We start from the raw sequence: 6841 nt of genomic DNA on the forward strand, positions 1-6841 counted from the left end.
AGAGGAAATGACAAGACTCTTGCCAACTGATTAGATTATATAGGATGAGTGATGAGTTGAGAATGACATTGAAGTTACAAATATGTGTGACTGACTGGTTAGTGATGCTCCCAGTGGAAACAGGGAAGTTCAAAAGAGGGAGGGTTTAGGGCTTGCACAAGAAGATAATGAATGAACTCTGTTTTGGATGTATTGAGGTTTGGATGCTTATCAGATGTGCAGTTCATAATATACAGGAGATCTCAGCAATGCAATGATCTGGGACAATCCTGAAAGACTCCTGTCGGGGAATGCTCTTTACCTCCCGAGAAAGAATTTTTGGAGCTGGATGGATGTGGATCAAAGCATACTATCTTTCACACTTGGGTATTTACAGTTTTATTTTGGGGTTTTGGTTTAATATGAGTGTGTTCTCACAACAGTGATCAATATAGAAGTGTGCTTTGAATGAAATAAAAGTATTGAAAAACTACATAGTAAGACAGTTTTCCAGAGCTCAGGAGAGAGATTTGGGAGTTGTCTCCATAGATATGCTAATTAAATACATGAGAACTGATGAAGTCACACACACACACACACACACACACACACACACACACACACAGAGAGAGAGACAGAGAGACAGAGACAGAGACAGAGACAGAGACAGAGAGAGACAGAGAGAGAACAGAAAATAGTCTCAGGCAAGACTTTTGTTATACATCAATATTTGAAGTGTATGTTCATGATGGATCAGGAAAAGACATGGAGAAGGAGTAAACAGACTGATATGAAGACTGAGAGAGCAATACAGCTAAAACCTAGAGAGGAGCAATCGTCCAGAAGGAGAATGTGGTTAATGCTGCAAAGATCAGGAAGGATGAGAAAAGAGAGAAAACCAACAGATTTGACCCTTTGGCTCATAGTAACTTTGAAGAGAGCAGTTTCCACTGAGTGCTAAAGCCAGATGGTAAAGGGTTGGAAAGTGAATAAAAGGAGAGACAAGTCAAGATACATTTATTAAGTGCCTGCTCTGGACCAGGAATTCTGTATCTGACTCTGTAGATGGCTGTCTATAAACTCAAGAAATTTAGCTGTGAAATGAAGAAGGGTTATAGGATGAAAGGTTGAGGAAATGGTAAAATCTAGTAAGGTTTTTTTTTTTCCCAGTTTAGGGGAAATTTGAGCATGTTTATTGCATCAAATAAAGAGTCAGTAGATAGAGAGGTGTATGTTTTCATACACACACACACAGAGAAAGAGAGAGAGAGAGAGGGAGAGAGAGAAAGAGAGAGAGGGAGGGAGGGAGAGAGAGAGAGAGAGGGAGGGAGGGAGAGAGAGAGAGAGAGAGAGAGAGGGAGAGAGAGAGAGAGAGGGAGGGAGGGAGGGAGAGAGAGAGAGAGAGAGGGAGAGAGAGAGAGAGAGAGGGAGGGAGAGGGAGAGGGAGAGGGAGAGGGAGAGGGAGAGAGAGAGAGAGAGAGAGAGAGAGAGAGAGAGAGAGAGAGAGAGAGAGAGAGAGAGAGAGAGAGAGAGATGGCAAGATGGATAGAGACAGAGACAAAGAGAGACACAGAGTGATGCAGACAGACATGAACATACAGAGAAACAGAGATAGAGGTCATTGGAGTGGACAATTATTTTCTCCTGGAGAAGACTTGAGAAGATGAGATCAAGTGGATGTGCAGAGCAGTTGTCCTTGGCAAAAGCTTTTGAGGTGAAGAGAAGGGGAAAAGGGGGAATTCATCCTCAACAACTCCAAACTGCAGATGAACTGAACTCTTTTTAGTTATGTTCCAGGTGAGGTCCTTAGCTGAGAGAGAAGGAGTGAGTGTGAAACAGTGTGGGAGACTTGAAAGAATACGTTTGATACTCTCAGCAAAGCAATGATCTGGGACAATCTTGAAAGACGCATGGCAGGGAATTCTATCCACCTCCAGAGAAAGAACTGCTGGGGGTATCCTTCCCATCCATGTCTCTTTGTTTTTATTTTGGGGTTTGGGTTTTATATGAGTGTGCTCTCACAGCAATGACCAATATGGAAGTGTTTTGCAATGCAATAAAGGTAAAATTTTTAAAAAAGAAAGAAGGTGTTTGGGACAGCTTCTGTGGAGATTGAGATAGAGAATCAATTGTTCAGTAATTCAGTCATGTCTGACTCTCATGGTCCCATGGACCATTGCACAGCAGGCCTTTCTGTCCTCCACTATCTCCAGAAGTCTGTCCCAGCTCATGTGTGTTTCCATGCATTCACTGTACCTATCTTATCCTCTGCCATTCCCTTTTCCATTTGGCTTCAAACTTTCCCACCATCAGGGTCTTTTCCAATGAGTCCAGTCTTTTCATTATGTGGCCAAAATATTTAAGTTTCAGATTCAGTTATTTAACCTTCTACTGAAGAGTCTGAATTAATTTCTTTTAGGCATTGGCCGATTTGATCTCCGTGCCATCCAAAGAACTCGTAAACGTCTTCTGAAGCAGCAAAGTTTGAAAATGTCGATTCTGGAGCACTTAGCTTTCCTTATGGTCCAACACTTACAGCCTTGCTGTGAGGTTCCAGGTGAGATTAGATAATATAATTTTGTGGTAGACTCAGTCTGCTTAATTTTGTTTTGTTATTTTCTCTAGATCCATTGGGCAATATGCAAGAGGGGCTGAGGCTCTGGATGGAATTGAATGAATGAATGAAATATTTATTAAGGGCTTACTATGTTTAAAACATTGAGAATAAAAATATAAATCTTAGACGGTCCTTGCCCTCAATGAGTTCCCATTCCAAAAGGGGAGATGACACACATACAGCAGATGGAAAGGTCCCATCATCCTTAAGATGCAGTAGTAAAGCAGAGAATAATACTTATTATTTAATGTTCTTTCTTTTCTTTTTTTAAAAGAACTTAAATGATCTCTCCTCTAGCAAAAGCCTCAAAGTAACAAAAGCTTCATTGATCTGGGAGATTAATTTAATTTTTGAAAACACTACAACAGGATTGGTCATTTACAGAACAAAATTAATTTACAGTCAACTCAACATTTAATCATGCTTTGTGGATCACCTAGAGGAAAGCTCCCTTTCTCTTCAGTTGGGATTGGTCTTCTTTTTCTCATTTCCCAACTGGCTCCAGGACTATCTCCCCTCGTTACTTCTGGGTATCATGTTGGACCAGCTTCTCTTGTTGCTCTTCAAGTAAGGGCAAAACTAGGAGGAATTGGGGCAAGGTACAATGAGGGAAGATCAAAGGTGAAATAGATGTATTTGAATGTCATTAAAATGTCTTAAAAAAAAAGGTAATTTCTGCTTTGGCCTTCTTCTCCCTCAGCAGGGTAATCCCAAGATGCCAGTTATAGATGGTATAATTTCCCTCCCTTCCCCAAGGTAGCTGTTATTTATTTACATAGAAAGAAAATGTTTCCTTACTTGTTTTTCAGTGTTCAAACACATCAAAAATCCACACTTACACAGTGCACTACAAAACATCAGGAAACAGAAGGTTCCCACAGCTCTCCAGCAGCAATGACAGATCAACCCAACAGCCTTGGTGAGATGATTTCAGAACCTTGTGACAATAAGGAAACATGAGAGGAAGTAGAATAAGTCAAATAGACTTGAAACATTTCTGAATAAGTTTTATCCAAATAAACAAATCAAAAGCATTTTAGCATGGCCCCTTTAAGAGAATAAAACACTGACCTTTCTCTTAGAATGTTGGGTAACATTAGCCAATAAATGCCACTTAGCACAAGTGCTGCTGCCCCTTATCTTCGCAGATTCTGATTGGAGTCACTTCAGTTCACCCTATCCAACAGCAACAACAGCAAAATAAGTAACTTGGCCAGAGCTGAAAACACAGCCAGAAAGTCTTAAGTTTCTGAGTGATATGGCTGCTCTGATTGCTAGTTTTACAAATTCTTGCATTTCTTGCTTATCTCTGGCCCCCACTATCTGAGGGAGCAGTTCCAGCAATAAGGAATGGCTTCTCCTTTTAAAAGAGGCAATCCAGCAATATGTATCAAGGTCTAAAATGTTTAAAATGGTATTTACAATTTATCATTGGAGTATTAGCCATGATTTTTCCAGTCATTTAGGGAAGATCATTCTTTCTGCATTTTTTTTTTTGCTCTGATTACCCATTGTATATTTTATACTTTCTAGAATCATCAATCATATTTGTTCAAGGGAGGACAGGAAATTTTGAGGCAAGGTCTGTGAGATGTCATATGGCAATTCTCTCTCTCTCTCTCTCTGTCTCTGTCTCTCCCCAGATTGAATCATAAACTATTTTTTTTTCTTTTTAGGATAATAACAAAAAAACCCACAACCTTATCAACACATTAATTGATGTTCTCATATCAACAACTCCACTTCTCACACAGTACAACCAACATCTTCACTTTAAAATATATGTTTCATTCAGAAGGGCTACCAAACTGGAACCAAGTTGGTGGTGGACAACATTGGTGAGCACACCTTGGAATATGAGCTTATTCTGCAGCTGGTCCACTTTCACTTAGTCTTCAAATTCTTTGATTTTTTTCTTTAAATTTTTTTTCTTTCTTTTAATTAACTAAAAACTTTAAAATTTTTTATTGATGAATAAATTTAGAATATTTTTCTATGGTTACATGATTCATGCTCTTTCCCTTCCCTCTTTCCTCCCCCTTCCTGGAGCTGATGAACAATTCCACTGGATTTTACATGTGTCATTGATCAAAATCTATTTCCATATCATTAATATTTGCAATAGAGTGATCGTTTAAAGTCAATATTCCCAATCATATATCCATTGAACCATGTGATCAATCATGTGTTTTTCTTCTGTGTTTCTGCTCCCACAGTTCTTTCTCTGAGTGTGGAGAGCTTCTTTCTCATAAGTCCCTCAGGATTGTCCTGGATCATTGCATTGCTGCTAGTAGAGAAGTCCATTACATTTGATTGTGCCACAATGTTTCACTTTCTGTGTATAATGTTCTCTTGGTTCTGTTCCTTTCACTCTGCATCAGTTCCTGGAGGTTGTTCCAGTCTCCATGGAATTCCTCCAGTTTATTATTCCTTTGAGCACAACAGTATTCTATCACCAACAGATACCACAGTTTGTTCAGCCATTCCCCAGTTGAGGGACATCCCCTCTTTTTCCAATTTTTTGCCACTATAAAACGTACAGCTATAAATATTTTATACAAGTATTTTTCTTTATTATCTCTTTGAGGTACAAACCCAGCAGTGGTATGGCTGGATTTGATGCCATTTCTATTGATAAATTCCTTTCAGATTCTTATTTTGAAGCATTTGATAGTGCCCAGTACTTTGTTGGCAAGAACTTTTCAGTAGCTGTGACTGCAGCACTTGAAGGACTAGTTGTCAGGCTTTATCTCTACAAGAGTTGCTTCCTAGGATGATGGTTGAAGGCCTTGGGCTAAAAGCATCATTATTCCCAAGGCTTTTGGTTTAAGGGCAAGGTGATTAAGGTGGTAATGGTTTCACTTGCCTGGCACATGCTGCCTCTGGTTTCTCCTTCAGGTGCCTTACTGTTTTAGTTAGGCTGACTTGCCTGCCTGTGTGTGGTAATTAGTTGGCTTTTGGTAAGAGTGGCTGGCCCCTTCTCCAAAGGAATTGCTTTCCCGATGAGAGATGTGAGGTCCTGGGTTGGAAGCAGGAATGATGGTTTAGAGGTTGCTGCCACTCCCAGGGTCTTTGTGTATCTGCCTGTTGGTGGCAATTGCTGAGCAGTTGTTGCTGGTGGTAATAAAGAAGATGAAACTCATGTCCATAATGATCTCTTCCTCCTCCATATCTGCAAAGGCTGGACATGGTGGTTTAGGAAGCATTGCTATTCCCAAGGCTCTTGGATTCAGGGTGCTAGGTTGTCTCCATTAGCATAAAAAAGGTCCAAAGTCTGCCCTCAAAGGGACTCACTTTCTAAAAGAGGGAGACAACAATGCAGACAACTCTATATTAAGAGGGACTGGGAAAGGCTTCTAGAAGAGGAGGGGATGAGATTTGAAGGAAGCCAGGGAAGCTAGGAGGCAGAGACAACAATAGAGAATATTTTAGGCATGGGGAATAGCTAGGGAAAATGTCAAGAATTGGGAGATGAAGTGTCTTATTCAAGGAACAAGGAGGCCAGTGTCATTGGATAGCAGAAAATGTAGAGGATGGTCCTATGTAAGAAGCCTGGCAAGGCAGGGCAGCTAGATGGTTCAGTGGATTGAGATCCAGGTCCAGAGATGGAAAATCCTTGGTTCAAATCTGACCTCAAATACTTTCTGTGTGACCCTGGGCAAGTCACTTAACCACTGCCACCACTTCCCATTCTTCTGTCTGGACTGATGCTAAGACAGAATATAAGGATTTTTTGTTTTTGTTTTGTTTTAAAGATTTGTTTTAAAGAAGATTGTCAAGGGAAGGCAAGGGACAGTCTTATATGAAAGGTTTGAATGCCAAATAAGGGCTTTTTCTGGAGGTGATAGGGAGTGTTAAATGATTGAGTGATAGGGTTAGACTTGTGCTAGGCAGATCAATTTGACAACTGAGAGGAGGAGAGACTGGAAAGGGGAGAAACTTGAAGCAGACAGGCCTACTAGCTCACTCTTGTGATATTCAAGGGATGAGGTATTGAGGGCTTGCTGGTACAGACAATGGAGAATCACAATAATCACTATCATTTCTATAATACTTTAAATGCATTATTTCAGTTGATCTTTAAACCCATATATATATATATATATATATTGAACAATAAATGACTTATTGTTTCATTTCTCATGGGTGAATAACAGAAAAGTAACAGAATGAAGAGCATATATGGCAGCGCACAAAATAGTTCAAAAATATTTTTTACACTGAATTAACTGCACTCCATGTTAG

Source organism: Monodelphis domestica, chromosome 6 (genome assembly GCF_027887165.1).
Source record: "Monodelphis domestica isolate mMonDom1 chromosome 6, mMonDom1.pri, whole genome shotgun sequence".
Taxonomy (NCBI): domain Eukaryota; kingdom Metazoa; phylum Chordata; class Mammalia; order Didelphimorphia; family Didelphidae; genus Monodelphis; species Monodelphis domestica.